This window comes from Leucoraja erinacea, chromosome 10 (assembly GCF_028641065.1).
Source record: "Leucoraja erinacea ecotype New England chromosome 10, Leri_hhj_1, whole genome shotgun sequence".
Lineage (NCBI taxonomy): Eukaryota > Metazoa > Chordata > Chondrichthyes > Rajiformes > Rajidae > Leucoraja > Leucoraja erinaceus.
Window position 1 is genome coordinate 47,104,974 of NC_073386.1, and position 17,381 is coordinate 47,122,354.

The window sequence follows — 17,381 nt, forward strand, 5'->3', positions numbered from 1 at the left end:
TAGCATGAATGATGGACACAATAAATCATTTAATGCATATTAATTTTAATAAAGCAGGAATTGGGAATGATTAATTACTATTAATGAGTAACAATTAATGTAAACATTGTCATTGATGAAACTTTTGAACACTAGAATACAAATATCGGAATTTCTGGTCCTAATGCCTATCAGACTATTATAATGGGCACACACTACAGTTTACAGCTTAGTGTTGGCCATTATCTGCACGAGTGGATAGTGTGTACAAGGGAAATGGAGATGTTTAAAACTCCCAGGATCAGACTTGCATCTTCTCAGGAGCAAGAGTACACAAGCTATTTGCCTTCACAAATGTGTTTAAGCTACCACTGGTGCAGCTGATGTTATTACAGACTCTTAACTCAGCCAAGGCTGAAGATTATGTGGTGATGATTGGGATACCATTTTTTTTCATTTGGCACTGTTTGCCCTTAACCAATGTCATCAGCTTAGCTAAGCCTTGCTTGACTCTCAGTCTGCAATTCCTGGACTTCCACATCCACTTCCACAAAGACCATTGAATTGTTTTTGGAATTATATACTTAAGGTGATTTTGTTGCATATCATTTGCAAGGATTATTTAAATTTTAATTTAGCAACACATTTTCCATATCTTACATCCTTCCTTTCTACATAACACCAAAGGCTGGTAGATTGAACCTCCCTCAAAATGGTGGATGTAGGCGAGATCCATAACAGTTTCAAAAGATGATTCATAGTATCAACCCACCAACCCACCAATCATGCCTGGTGCATGATTTCTGGCAGTCTCATGAGTACACTGCTTGAACTATGGAACTCATTCAGCTTTCCTTCAATGTAAAGAACTCCAAAGAATTTGAAGGGGTTCTATTCATCAACATCTGGTATGAATGGGACTATTTGTACCAGATCATCAGAAATATGCTAAGAGTTTTAGGAACTAGCACCAGTGCCATATTTTAAACAACATATCAAGACTGATGAATGGACTTCTCTGTAAACACGTATATATATTTTTTGTGAAGTGGTTCATAATTTAGTTTGAAATCGAAGGACTATGGCAACAATCAAATATAATACACAGACCAGCATAAAGATAGCACTGAGATAGAAAGAAAAATATTGTATTTTGTAAAATTCTCCAAAATGACAATGAAATATAATTATCAGGTATAGGAATATATATTACCAGGATCATGAGCACCACAGATAGACACAAAATGCTGGAGTAACTCAGCGGGACAGGCAACGTCTCTGGAGAGAAGGAATGGCTAACGTTTCGGGTCGAGACCCTTCTCCAGACTGTGAGTCAGGGGAAAGCGAAACGAGAGATATAGACGGTGATATAGAGAGATATAGAACAAATTAGTGAAATATATGCAAAATGTACCAATGATAACAGAAACAGGCCATTGTTAACTGTTTGCTTTGTCATCGTTACTATTTTGCATCTTTTATTCATTTGTTCTATATCTCTCTACATCACCGTATATATCTTTTGTTTCCCTTTCCCCTGACTCCAGTCTAAAGAAGAGTCTTGACTCGAATGTACTTCCTATGGCAGGAATAGAGGATAGGCCAGTAGTGGCTGAGGAGTTGCTCCTGGTGTGGGGATTCAGGTTTTTGGACCACTGGGATCTCTACTGGAATAGAAGTGATCTATACAAATGGTGTGGAACAGATCTCGGGGTACAGGTGCATAGTTCCCTGAAAGTGGCATTTCAAGACAACAGGGTTGCGAAGAATATGTTCGCCATACTGGCCTACATTGGAAAGGTGGGACATCATGATCCAGCTGTACAAGTCATTGGTGAGACCATACCTGGAATACTGTGTGCAGTTCTGGTTGCCCATCCAAAAGGAGGATGTGAATAAGTTGGACAAGATGCTGAAGAGATTTACCAGGATGTTACTGGCACTTGCCAGCTTATTAAAGGGAGAGGCTAGATAGGATGGGACTTTTTTCTTTGGACTGCAAGAGGCTGGGGGTTGACCTTATTAAGGTATGCAGAATCATGAAGGGCATGATAAAGTGGACGCTCACAGTCTTCTTTCCCAGGGTGAAGAATTCCAAAACATAGGGTTAAGGTGAGAGGAGAGATTTAAGATGGACATTTTCACTCGGAGGGTAGTATCTGCAAAGAGCTGCTAAAGCCTGTTTTAGCAGTGGCCTTCATAACAAGAGGATTTCAGTATATGAGTAAAGAGGTTCTTCTGCAGTTGTATAGGTCTCTGGTGAGACCACATCTGGAGTATTGTGTACAGTTTTGGTCTCCTAATTTGGGGAAGAACATCCTTATGATTGAGGCAGTGCAGCGTAGGTTCACGAGATTGATCCCTGGGATGACGGGACTGTCATATGAGGGAAGATTGAAAAGTCTAGGCTTGTATTCACTGGAGTTTAGAAGGATGAGGGGCAATCTTATAGAAACATATAAAATTATAAAAGGACTGGACAAGCTAGATGCAGGAAAAATGTTCCCGATGTTGGGCGAGTCCAGAACCAGGGGCCACAGTCTTAGAATAAAGGGGAGGTCATTTAAGACTGAGGTGAGAAAAACGTTTTCGCCCACAGAGTTGTGAATTTATGGAATTCCTTGCCACAGAGGGCAGTGGAGGCCAAGTCACTGGTTTTAAGAGAGAGTTAGATAGAGCTCGAGGGGCTAGTGGAGTCAAGGGATATGGGGAGAAGGCAGGCACGGGTTATTGATAGGGGACGATCAGCCATGATCACAATGAATGGAGGTGCTGGCTCGAAGGGCCAAATGGCCTCCTCCTGAACCTATTTTCTATGTTTCCAAGGATACAATTATGACTTTCTGAAAGATATTTGGACAGATGTATGGATGGGAAGGTTATTGATGGATATGGGCTAATTGCAGGCAGATGGGACTAGCCCAGGATGTCAAATTGATTGGCATTAACAAGTTAGGTCAAAGGATCTGTTTCCTTACCTTATACACAATGGATCGATGACAGAAAAATAATAATCCAGGCTGTTTGTTGGGGAATGGGGGAGGGGAGCCTCAGGCCATTGTAAACCCATGAAATCATAAACATTAGCAATTGATACTTGTCAGACATGAAATTATTTTTGAAAAGTAAAGTTTGGTCCTATTGAAAATTCATTTGGATTGAAATGTTATGACGAAGGACAAAGGACAAAGGACAAAGGATAAAGGACATTTATTGTCACATACACCATTTCTGGTGTAATGAAATTTGGGCTATAACGGCAGCCAGTGGTGCAGTGGTAGAGTTGCTGCCTTACAGTGCCAGAGACCTGAGTTCCATCGTGACTATGGGTACTTGTCTGTACAGAGTTTGTACGTTCTCCCCATGACCTGTGTGGGTTTCCCCCAGAGGTTCCAGTTTCCTCCCACACTCCAAAGACATGCAGGTTTGTAATTTAATTGGCTTGGTAAAATTGTAAATTGTCCCTAGTATGTGTAGGATAGTGTGAGTGTGCAGGGATCGCTGGTTGGCACGGATTCGGAGGGCCTGTTTCTGTGCTGTATTTCTAAACTAAACTAAACTAAACTAAACAATGCACATTTACCAGTGAACGAATATCTATGATAGAATTAGTTTAAACATGAAGTTAGAATCATAGTCATAGCATGGAAGCAGGACCTTCGGCCCAATTTTCACATGCTGACCAATGTGCCCCATCTACGCTAGTCCCAGCTACCCATGTTTGGCTGATATCCCTCTAAACCTTTCCTATCCATGTATCGTCCAAATGTCTTTTAAATGTTGTGAGAGTACCTGCTCAACTACCAGCAAGTTCCATATATCCCCTCTGGATGGAAAGTTTCTAAGCACAAGTTTAAGTTTAAAGCACAAGGCATTGGGGGTTCAGTATTGATGTGGATAGAGTACCTGGCAAACAAAGCAAAGAGTACGGGCAACAATGGCCATGATATGGGGTACCGCAAGGATGCTGGGAAAGCTATTTACAATATATCATGAGGGAATTATCTCCAAGTTTGCGGATGATAAAGCTCTGTTCTATGAGGAGGATGCTCTCTCTGGGTGAGTGGGCAAATGTTTGGCACTTAATGTGGATAACCCATTTTGGTGGCCAGACTATTATCTAAATGGTTCCGATTGGGAAAGGGGGAGATCCGAGACCTGGGTGTCGTGGTACACCAGTCAAAGGTAGGCATGGGTAATATGTTAGCTTTCATTGCAAAAGGATGTGAGTATAGGAGCAGGGAGGTTCACTGCCCTGTGAGACCACACCTGGATATTGCGTACCCTCCAAATCTGAGGAAGGACATCATGATTTTCCCTTGGTGAGTTTTAGAACATAGAATGGCTCACCAGAGCAAAGGATGCTGCAGTGCACTGTGTGAAGAATGTTTTATGAAGAAAAAACAAGTTATGCTGATCCTTTGGATTCTTTGAGACCCGAGCTAAAACAAAAGAAAGACAAACAGAGAGACAAAGAGAATAAAACAACCAGATTAGAGATGTTATGAACAGGGAGTTATCTAAATCTGGGGGTTACAAGAGAAGAAAATACTGAGTTGCAAGAGCAATAATGTGAAATAATCGCAGGGACTGGTCTATATGTTTCATATTTCATTCCATTAAATCTTTTCTCTCTCACTTTAAAATTGCATAAAGGTTTGGGTAAAATGTGCACCAACCCTCATGATTTTCCTTGATGAGGGGAGATGGAGAGAGTGCAGGATGCAGATGTGAAGAATGTTTTAAACGTGGACTGGTGAAAACTGGCAAGATTGGAAATCCACTTGTTTTGCCAAACTTCAGAGCAGATAGACAATGTAGCAGCGTAGGTTTACAAAAGGTTAATTCCCGGCATGGTGGGACTGTCATATGCTGAGAGAATGGAGCAGCTGGGCTTGTACACTCTGGAGTTTAGAAGGATGAGAGGATATCTCATTAAAAAAATATATAAGATTGTTAAGGGCTTGGACACGCTAGAGGCTGGAAACATGTCCCTGATGTTGAAGCAGTCCAGAACCAGGGGCCACAGTTTAAGAATAAGGAGTAAGCCATTTAGTACGGAGACGAGGAAACACTTTTTCTCACAGAGAGCGGTGAGTCTGTGGAATTCTCTGCCTCAGAGGGCGGTGGAGGCCGGTTCTCTGGATGCTTTCAAGAGAGAGCTAGATAGGGCTCTTAAAAATAGCAGAGTCAGGGGATATGGGGAGAAGGCAGGAACGGGGTACTGATTGGGGATGATCCGACATGATCACATTGAAAGGCGGTGCTGGCTCGAAGGACCAAATGACCTACTCCTGCACCTATTGTCTATTGTCTATTGTCTTTTCTTTTAAACAGATTTCCATCTACTCGGCTGGCAGACAAAATGACGGCTCATTCAAGAAAATGAAGGGTGGGGTAGGAAGTTCAGAAATTCTGGCAGAGTGGAGAGAGGCTATCCAGGCAGGTGGGGAGAGGGCTGAGGAATGCTGGGGAGGAAGTGATATATGCAAACACAGCAGGAAGAGGCAGGGCCATCAGAGCCAGGATGGGTGGGGAGTGGTCATGGAGATGAGAGAGAGCACAGTTGTCAATGGGGAGATGATTTGGGAGAACTGTGGTTTTTTCCATCTGTTCCACAAGGATTGCTCTGTCTGCTCTCTCCTTGTCATTGTTGGGACTTCTACACAGCAGCAGCAAAGTTAAAACTATTCTCTAATGACATTGCAGAAGCCATTTTAAATAAGTTAGTGGAAGGACATACTGCTTCCACAATGTCTGCCTTTATATAAAGGTACTTGGCCACAACTTTACGCATTGGTAATAAGCCTCAGTAGGGTAAATTCAATTTCGAGCTTCATTCAATTCCTGCCGTCCTGATGGTTTACCAAAACATGCTCGAATGAATGACCCACATTGATATACTGTACAGAACTTATGATAAGTTAAGCAAGATTACATGTTGATGTCTCCCTTGAATAGACGTATTAAGCTGTCACAGATCGTGATGCTGGATACCAAATTAACAAAGAGAATTTGCACTTGGTGAAGAGTCAGCAATAAACAGGATAAACTCCTATTCACAGTTGCTGACACATGGTGCAGCTGAAATTGTTGACCTTTTAATTTTACATGTTCTTAAATTTGCTGACCATTGACTTCAAAATGCTATTACATGTTCAAACCAAAGAACATTCGAAGGGTTTTTAGTCTTGAGGTTTAGCTTTGAACTTGACGATTAGTTGCCCATTGATTCTGTTTCTATTTTGTCACATACAGTCCTGAATGATGCACATTCTTAATAAAGTTTGTCTTGGTGGTGCCAGACAAAGCGTAAAATTGCATCGCAGTAAACATTCTCTTTGTCACTTTTTTGGCGAGACATGCTTCATAACCCAAAATTATCCGGCCCGCAGGTATATCTTTCTCTTCTTCTGAGGACCTCTGACATCCAGAATCCCAGAACAAGCGCATAGTGAGCGCGGCAAAACCACGACCAGCCGTGGCGGAAACCGACTGCCCCCCAAAACCCTCCCTCCCCTCCGCTCCACGGCCAATCACAGCACGGTTCATAGTCAAGATATGGGGCATTGAACAAAGCGCTGTGATTAGCCACCGAGGGAGAGAGAGGGAGAGAATCGGCCCCGAGAGAGAGAGAGAGAGAGAGAGAGAGGGGGGTGGGGCGCAATGGGGGACACATCCCATACTTTTTGAGTTGGGGGATGGCCTGTATTATCCCCCAGTTTTTGGAGGGCGAGCAATAACAAAAAATAATAATTGTGCCACCCTCCCCCCGCTCAGTCACTCTGCTCCCTCACCGGGTCCCCCGAAGCCAGTGATCAGTGATCTCTCAGCCCACCCACTTTCAAAAACGCTCTGCGGCCCCTGTTCAGTACAGATACATTTTAATTTCACCCCTTTTACAGGGGTATGTTAAACACGTGATTAAATTGGTCCTTAACATGTTTCTCTACGCCGGGGCAGTGGGCGGCAGAGAGAGAAGTTCATGGACCTCACTCTACGTGCAAATGCTTGTTCCCTTTTTCCAATTATGTCAAGTTCACAAACGCAAGCTTTATTAAAGCTTTAAAGCACTCCCTGGGTTGACTCAAGTTCACCTCCTCTTTGATTTTGTTTCAATAGAAAAAAAAGTACAGATAAAAGTTGTTAATAATTTACAATAGATTGAAAACTATTTAAAAATCTAAAGTAACTGGACTAACATACTGACACCAACCCTGGCTCTGAGGCTCAGCAGGGAAGGGTGACGTCAGGCAGAGCCATAGTGACAGGTGACTTTATAGTTAGGGGTGTAGACAGGAGATTTTGTGACAGTAGCTGAGACTCCAGGGAGATGTGCTGCCTCCCTGGTGCCAGGGTCCAGGACATCTCTGAGTGGCTGCATGACATCCTCAAGAGGGAGTGGGAGCAGCCAGATATTGTTATGCATGTTGGCACAAACAATATAGGTACTGTAGATAGAGGAAGGAGGTTCTGCAACATGTGTATGGTTGGTTGCGGTGGCGCAGCGGTAGAGTTGCTGCCTTACAGCGCCTGCAGCGGCGGAGACCTGGGTTCGATCATGACCACAGCTGCTGTCTGTATAGGGGTTTGTACATTCTCCCCGTGACCGCGTGGGTTTTCTCCTTGATCTTCGGTTTCCTTTCACACTCCAAAGGCGTACAGGTTTATATGTCAATTGGCTTGGTACAAGTGTAAATTGTCCCTACTGTGTGTAGGATAGCGTTAATGTGCGAGGATCATTGGTCGGTATGGACTCAGTGGGCCGAATGGCCTGTTTCCATGCTGTATCTCTCAACTAAACTAAACTGAACTATAGAGAATTAGGTAAATGGCTGAAAAGCAGGGGAGTGATTGCTTCCAGTGCCACATGCTTGTGAGGGTAAGAACAGAAAGATAGGGGATTAAAATGCCGTTTTCTCCTGCATGTCCGAGATATATTTTATAGGGCTGCCAACTGATGCTGAAAAATCGTTCCGACTTGCGTTCTCTGAAGTTTTTTTTTAAATCGTGGGGCAATTTAATTGTTGGAGTAAAATAAAAAAGTGATTTCTAACGCCGTCAACGCCGACAACGGGACGGATCTCACGTAGTGGACAAAACATAAGGTAAGTCGTATATTTTACATATAAACTTGCTTCTTAGGATGACTTTAATCAAAATTTCCTTGATGATAATGTGATTATGGCCCCATGCGAACCGGAAGTGTTTTTCCTGCCGATATGGGGTTCAAATTCACCGCAACCGCAACGTTCCAATCGATTGCTTTCCAAAAAAAACCACTCGCAAGATGATTAAAATGGCCATTAATTTACGGGAATTAAACATTAAATTCCTTCCATTTGGCCTATAAATTCATGACAATGAGATTTAAAAATCATGTTATATTGTGAATTCTGGTGTGAATGTTATTTCGACACTTAGGCTATTTAAAAATGTAATCTTTTCTTTAGAAATGGATAGATGTTTAGATCTAGTAATTGAATTTTGCAATTAGCTACAATTAGGTAACTAACTAATTATATACTTTAATTTCAGGTCATCCAAGTAAGATTGTTTCATATTTGTTTCAGAATGCTTCAATCTATAATAACTGAAAATTTATTTCAGTTCTCTTAATTTTTAAGAAATATAGGGCTTTTGACTGTCCTTGATCACAGCTTTTGTGTTAAGTCAATGGAAAAGCAATAGGGAACAAGATGCTAATTTCCAAGTATGAAAATGGCCATAACGTTTTTAATACTGAAGATATGAAAGTGAATTAGGTGTCAAATTAAACTTCTTTTTAAGCTTTATCTAATGGAATAAATTGCAGACTTGATTTTTAAAATCTCAAAATGGTGTAACATTGCTACTGAAGGCTGAGTTGTAGTCAACGAATAGCATTCTGACGTAGGTGTTCTTATTGTCAAGGTGAATGTAGTGCAAGGGAGATACAACACCTCGTCCATAGACCTAGTTTTCCTGTGTGCAAATTGCTAGGGATCTAGATTGCCCAGGAGTCTGGCACAGATGTAGGCCATTACTAATCACTCTAAGCAAATAATTATATTTGATATTAGAACTACTTCGTAGCTTGAACACAACATGCAGGCTGTATAGCAGGCGAAATGTGTAGGAAGGAACTGCAGATGCTGGTTTAAACCGAAGATAGACACAAAAAGCTGGAGTAACAGTGGGATCGGCAGCATCTCTGGAAAGAAGGAATGGGTGACGTTTCAGGTCACAATTCTTCTTCAGACTGAAGAAGTCTGAAGTCTGAAGAAGGGTCTCGACCCAAAACGTCACCAATTCCTTCTCTCCAGAGATGCTGCCTCTCCGGCTGAGTTACTCCACCTTTTTGTGTCTATCTTTGGTTGTATAGCAGGGTTAGGTGAGTCAGGGGTGAGCCATGTTTCCATGAAACAAAGAACATCACAGTCCTGAACTCCCTTTGAAACAGCACAGTTGTTCAAGTTTGTTCTCAAGTGATTGAACGTTAGTTAGAAGTATGCAGGGGTGGGGAAGGACAAAATTCCTTTCATTTCAGCCACACCTGGAGTCCTCCCACCTCCTACTGTATGGAACCGTATGCAGTACAGCACAGTATTTGACAACAGCTTTAACACCATGCAATTCTGGTCATTACATTACGAGAGAGGGCAAAGAGTAAATCTATGAGGAATTGTCAGCATAATGTTAGATAGTCTATGGTTGTTTCCTTTTGAACTGAAGAGGCTGAGGGAAGACTTGGTGGAGATAGGGCATGGATAGAATAAAGCAGCAGGGTTTGGTAGCGTCAAGGAAATTTCCATGTTTGTGTCCAAAATTTATCCACATGCAACCTTTACAGGGACCACGATTTTGTAACACAAAAAACAGTTATTTTTTGGATGGAGAAGAGGTGAAGGGAGACTAAAGAGAAAAAGAGATAGGTTAAACTTACTCCTAGTTTCACTGCAGCAAAACCTTAAACCTCGAAGCAAAAACTCCAGGTGTTTTGCTTCAACAGAAAGTTTAGCATCTCACAGTTAAAGTAATATGTCATCCTAGGTACAGGTAAGAAATTGGAGGGTGGGGTCTCCTTTGACAAGGGGGTTTGCCTTTTTGTTGAGGATTTAAAAACATGCGTCAAGATAATATTCTTGAGGGATTGTCTGTACAATTTGGATACAAGGAGTTGATCCCTTTGATGGGAATGCATTATAGACCCCCAGTAGTCGAGTATTCATGGAAGATTATAGCTTTGTTAATATTGACCAGATCACCCACAGTGCAAAGGGCTTGAACAAGGAAACATTTGTTAAATATGCCCAAGAAAGCTTTCTTCATCAATATCTCGAGGTCACTGGTAGGGAGAGTACTGCACCAGACCTCGTCACAGGTAACTACGTAAGGCATGTGACTGAAATATCAGTGAGGGAGCACTTTGGGACCAATAAACATTATTCTGTTGGTTTTAACATAGTTATGGAGAAAGATGGGACTGGTCCGCGAGTGAAAATACTTAAATGGGACAAGGTCAATTTTGGAGGAATTAGGCTGGAACTTTCAGAGGATGACTGGGTGAGATTGTTTACAAGTAAAGGGGCATCTGGCAAGTATGAGTCTTTTAAAATGTAGACAACAAGAGCTCAGGGATAGTATGTTTGTCAAGTCTGGCAAGTTTAGGGAAACCTGGTTGACAAGAGATATTGAGGCTCTGTATCAGCTATCCATGCTGTACTATTACACAAGTTTAATAATTATTGTTGCACAAGTTGAACCTCAGGTTACAACATTGGTACTTAACATTTATCTCCAGAGAACAAAAATAATCTATCTTAAATGAATATTAAACATGCAGATCAGGCAGTGTCCTTGGCAAGGCAAACGGAGTTAAATGCTAGGGTCTGATGATCTTTCATCAGAAACATTGGCTCAGATTTTGGTGGTAAAGGCCAGCAAACAGCATTTCCACACATGAGAAGTCCGTAACATATTTGGCACATGTTAATAAGGAATATTTTTCTGTGTTGCGGAGCTGAATTCCCTGCTTCCAAATGCAGAGATCCATCTTGCAGTGATTCAACAATATTTATGGTGAGGAAATGTTTCTTTGATTCTGTACCAAGTATGGTCTGATGCAGGATTACGAAACCCTACAAAATCTCAGGGCAGGCGGGAGGGAGGAAGGGAGAGAGGGAGGCAAGCAGACAGCAAGTTTTATTGTCATATTTAGAATGTACTTGTTTTATATCTTCAGTTATTTAATGAATTTTCTAAGTATTTAATTTTATTCATTATTTTTAATTAAGCTTAATACTTTTCAAATACTTTTCATTTCATTTTGGATATTATTTTATAAATTTTAAATTATCCAAGAGCTCCAGACACACTTAAAAACCCAGATACCTCTCACAGCTGCTAAAGTTATTGATGGAACCTAACCAGCTATCAATGCTGTCAGGACTGTCCTGGGCATGGGCTTTTTTCAGTGCCTCCTTGAGTTGTTGCCACTAGACTGTACCGCGGGAACCCAGGAGGCTACAAGCCAACAAAATTGACCTGCCGCATAGGGGGTGCTTGGGGTGGGTAGGCCAATGTCAGCAATATCTGGCACACCAACTTTTCTATGCACTGATGTTGCCTAATCTGCAAGTAGTTGGTGCATCTATGCCAGATTTCAAAATCCTCAGTATTTACAGCTTTTGGTCACCTTATATGGATGAGAACCAGTCACCAGATTTTGTATAAATTAATAGGAAAGAACAGTAGATGCTGGTTTAAATTGAAGATAGACACAAAATGCTGGAGTAACTCAGTGGGACAGGCAGCATCTCTGTAGAGAAGAAATGGGTGAAGTTTCGGGTCGAGTCTGAAGAAGGGCCTGGACCCGAAACGTCACCCATTCCTTCTCCCCAAAGATGCTGCCTGTCCTGCTGAGTTGCTCCAGCATTTTGTGTCTCTCTTTGTATAAATGAAGCTGGTTAATATATTGCTTTCCCAACAAACGATGTGTTTTACTTTTCCTTGATAGCATATTGTGCACATATACCCAAAATAAAAATAATGAATCACTCAACCAATGCCAGGGAGATAAATGACTTTTATATTAATCAAAACTATTTATTTATGATCCATTTCTTTGAGCATGGACCTTTTTTTTTGCAACAGTGACTGAGATTCAGGAACATCATAAACTGTTCAAAAGTCTTCAAATTGAAAATATCAGGGAAGTTATTTATAGGCTTAGACATTTTTATGAACACGAAGAAACAGACTTACATCAAAATTAATTACATTAATACAAAGCGATCAACATAATTTATGTTTCTCTAGCAATGTACTCTCTGCTCAACAGCAGCGTCAGCTCTGGGTTGAGAATGCCTCCGTAACTCCCTGGTCAATTCGTTCCTTCCCACCCAAACCACCTCCTCCCCTGGTATTTTCCCTTGCAACCGCAGGAAATGCTACACTTGTCCTCCCCCCTCGATTCCATCCAAGGACCTAAACAATCTTTCCAGGTGAGGCAGAGGTTCACCTGCACCTCCTCCAACCTCATCTATTGCATCCGCTGTTCTAGGTGTCAACTGCTCTACATTGGTGAGACAAAGCGCAGGCTTGGCGATCGCTTTGCCCAACACCTCCGCTCAGTTCACATTAACCAACCTGATCTCCCAGTGGTTCAGCACTTCAACTCCCCCTCCCATTCTGAATCTTACCTTTCTGTCCTGGGCCTCCTCCACGGCCAGAGTGAGTCCCACCGCAAACTGGAGGAGCAGCACCTCATATTTTGCTTGGGTAGTTTACAGCCCAGTGGTATGAACATTGACTTCTCCAATTCCTTGCTTTCTCCCTCCTCCCCCTCCCCTTCCCAGCTCTCCCACAGCCTACTGTCTCCGCTTCCTCCTGTCTTCTTCCCACCCCCCCCCCCCCCCCCAGCCCCACATCAGTCTGAAGAAGGGCCTCAACCCGAAGCATCACCTACTCCTTCGCTCCATAGATGCTGCCTCACCCGCTGAGTTTCTCCAGCATTTTTGTCTACCTCCAATTTGTCCTAATCTGGTGTGGTAGGCGGCATAGTTCCAGCCAAATCTCCACAGAGATAGATAGATTCGTGAATAGTACGGGTATCAGGGGTTATGGGGAGAAGGCATGAGAATAGGGTTCGGAGGGAAAGATAGATCAGCCATGATTGAATGGCGGAGTAGACTTGATGGGCCTAATTCTGCTCCTAACGCTTATGAACTTATGTTTGATGCTAGGCATGTTATGATCTCAGTGGCTCTGACAACCAGGCCCCTTATGGCCCATTTTCCAAGGTAAAGTTGTGCATTTACATTTTATTTGTGATACTGCTCCCTAGCTCAGCCAGAAAGAGCAATGGACAATGCAGCAGTCCAAACCTGCACTAACCTTTTTCATTCTGTTGAACAGATGTGTTAAAGTGGTGAGGAAATATTATGCTAACTCAATCCATCAAAATGACAATTTGGAATTTATACTGCAATGACAACAGAAATAGGTATTGAAAAATCCCGCAAAACTCATAAAAATGTCTAAGCCTATAAATAACTTCCCTGATATTTTCAATTTGAAGACTTTTGAACAGTTTATGATGTTCCTGAATCTCAGTCACTGTTGCAAAAAAAAGGGTCCATGCTCAAAGAAATGGATCATAAATAAATAGTTTAGATTAATATAAAAATCATTTATCCAAAGAATAATAAACTTTTCTTTAGAAAGGAGTCAAGACAACCATCATTATTTTTCATTCATCAGTCAGTTCTTTGTTCTTGCAATAGTTTGAGAAGATTTGCTCATACTCATTCCCCTGGCCTTGCGCTACTGTTCATGCCAGGACCCCTGCCCAAAAACAGATTACTGGAGGAACTTTACCTGGTCAAGGAGCGTCTGTGGAGGGAATGCTCAGATGGCGTTTGGGTTGGGACCCTACTTCAATCTCTTCTTCAAACTTGTTTAAAATTCCACAATTGGCAGTCACGGGTGTCTACAGTACTCCTCCCTACATGCCCGTCACTCATGCAGGTACTCTTGCCCGAATGGCTATTATTCACACCAGAGCTCCTGCCCCACAGAACCAGTACACTCATCGTGCTGCCCTTACTCACTCCCGTACTCCTGCTCCAGTAGCCATTCCCACACCAGAATTCCTACCTACGTGGTCATTGGTCACATCAGCACTTTTCCCCTGGTGGTGCCAGTACTCCTGCCCTGGTGGCAATTATTCACACCTGTATTTTTCCCAAGTGGACATTGCTCACATCAGTACTCCTGCCCATATAACCATTACTCCGCAAGTATTCATGCCTGTTGCCATTCCTCCTGCCGGTACTCCTGACCAGGTGGCCATTACTCACACCAGTACTCCAAACGTCAGAGCCTTTGACTGGAGTTTGGAAGGTTGAGGGGGACAATAATGAAAGGCATAGATAGAGTGGATGTGGAAAGGATGTTTTCACTGGTGGGAGAGTCTAGGACCAGAGGTCATAGCCACAGAATTAAAGGGTGCTCTTTTAGACAGGAGATGATGAGGAATATCTTTAGTCAGAGTGTAGTTAATCTGTGGAACTCATTGCCACAGAGGGCAGTGGAAGCCAAGTCAGTGGATATTTTTATGGCAGAGATAGACAAATTCTTGATTAGAACTTGGGTAATGGGGAGAAGGCAGGAAAATGGGATTAGGAGGCAGAGATCAGCCATGTTTAAACGGCGGAGTAGACTCGATGGGCTGAATGGCATAATTCTATTTCTATAACTTGTGAACGTGTGAACTCCTGCCCAGGAGCCCATCGCTGTAGTCGCACTCCTCGTCACGCATCCATTACTTGTGAACGTACCTCTGCCCACGTGACCATTGTTAATGCCTTGTCCTGGACCGTAAATGACAAGCAGTAACAGAGCAGCCGAAACCATGGCATGGTTGCTGATGTTGCAGGTTTGGATGTGACCGTTGTTCCCCAGTCACGTGGCGTTGTCTGGTTACCGGTGAAGGTGGCCGTAGTTTGGAGGAGGAGCAGAACAGAGGTCCACTGGTGGAAAGTACTTCAGTAAGAACTCCAGTGCTGATTTGTGGGTCGGGGGATGCACATTGCTCTCTTGGGGAAATTCATGTTCGCAAGTTATAGGAGTAGAATTAGGCCATTCGGCCCAGTCTACTCCGCCATTCAATCATGGCTGATCTCTGCCTCCTAATCCCATTTTCCTGCCTTCTCTCCATAACCCTTGACACCCATTCTAATCGTGGTTAAAAGAGCCCCAATACTGGTTCACAGTGGAATGGTCTCCTCCCTCTCCCCGCCCCCGAGTTGCGACCTTGGTTGGTCCAGGCGGCTTCCATTTTGGGAAACACTGGCCCAGTTTCTAAAAGTCAAATGTCACATAAGCTGACTTAAATTAGTATTAAATATGGCTCAAATTAGACTTTTCTGAATTCTTTACTTTAATAATTATTTCATGAGAAATAGGAGCAGAATTAGGCCATTCAGCCCATCGAGTCTGCTTCGCCATTCGATCATGGTTGATCTATTTATCTCTCTCAACCCCATTCTCCTGCCTTCTACATGTAACTTTTGTCCCTTACTAACCAACGTGTATTTATCCAATATACCATCAGTGTTGCTCTTCAGCAATGTTTTATAATTAAAATCAAAATCTCTACTTATATTTGCAACAACTATTTTAAATATTTTTATTTGACTGGTAGAATAAACTTTACAGACAAAACATAGTTATTTGCAAATGAAGGACTTCAAATACTTCAAGGCAAAAGTGTCTTCAAAGCACAAGTTTAACACTGAGACATTTAAATAAAGAATCTTAAAACTACATGCAGAAAAACACTTTGTAGTCAGACTTCAGCAGTTCAAATATACCTGTTTGGTTATATTGTAGATGACCTATCCATGATGAAAAGGGAGAAAGTGCTATTTTACAGCTAGTATGTTTCAACATTACATCTGAGCATCCTATGGAGTATTTAAAGGTCCATTGTGCAAGTGAAGAGAGACCATATTCAGGAGACATAAGTAACATGCAGTAACATGATCTCATATCATTTAGCATGGTGACTTCATTTACTTGGCTGCGCTATGTTTAGGCAAAAGCCAAACAATTTTACTGAAACATCTAAGCACCAATTTGTCTCTGGTCCCTGCCACTATATGACTCCAATGTATTGGTTGTCCCTTTTACACCCAACTAATGTTTGATTCAAATGACATTTTATTTCAGGCATCCAAATTCTGAATTTGAGCCCTGTGAAAGATGAATGAAATGGATGAAGAGTATCCAGCTCTTCAGAGGTATCATAATCTACAATGGTTATATTTAAAATGTACGTAACTGAGTGAGAGTATAAATAAATAAGAACAGGTACAAAAATGTCTAGTATTTCACTAGAATGGATCACATTATCCCTAAATTAGCTTGCCTGAAATGTTCAAGCAAGTGATTAGAACAGGGAAAGCACGGTGCAAAAACATGTCTAGTCTTCCCACGGCATAGAACATAGTGTCTATGCAACAAATATATAAATATCCAGATTCAGTCAGTAGTTTCTCCTTTTGCTGACAGAGTCTTTGATTGTAAATCACTAATGGGACATCCCAAGGCCATGACCAGTTATAAAAACTGCAATATGTTTGCATTGTTTCATTAGGGTGCAGTCTGCGAGGGAGTATGCATTATGTTTCAATAATTCCGCATTCATTGAGTTTCCCCATAGTCGATTATCAAGCTGTTTAAATTCATTCACACATCTTTTGAGATTCAGAAATACTTTATAGCAATATTCAGGATTATCTCCAATGATAATTATCTCCTGGGGAACGTTTGAGATTTTGAGGTTGCAGCTGTGAAAGGTGATCATGCTGCCAAAAGCTTTCTGAATATTGCGTGTTCTAACGTAAGCTAATGGTGTTGAATGAAAAAAGTTCAAGTTCAGTAATCAGGTAGTTGCATTCTTGAAGCAAGTACCCTATAAAAGGCGATCATACAAATTTCATCTGGCACACTCCCTGTGAACAGCAGTGACCTCAAATTACCATTGCATGTTGCAGTGGTTTATGTCCTTTGTAAAATTTATGGCAGGTGAAATAAATGAAGTGACACCCCTACACGATGAAACTAATAGGCCATGATATTCATAACACAACGAAGCTCACACCCATTTTCTTTTTCCCATAATGACCAATAGTGAAAAACTGTTACGATGATAAAGCTGTTAGTGTGTGTGAAAAATAAACAACATTATTCTACTATGGTCATGACCAATTTTTGAAAAATGATAACACTGTCCTTAATTTTAACCTAGAGATGGGCCGGAGATTGGACAGGGTGGTAAGGGACAGATTGTTAGGGATAAGCACCAAAATTGCCAATGTAAAGGGGCTGTCCCACTGCGGCGACCTAATTGACAA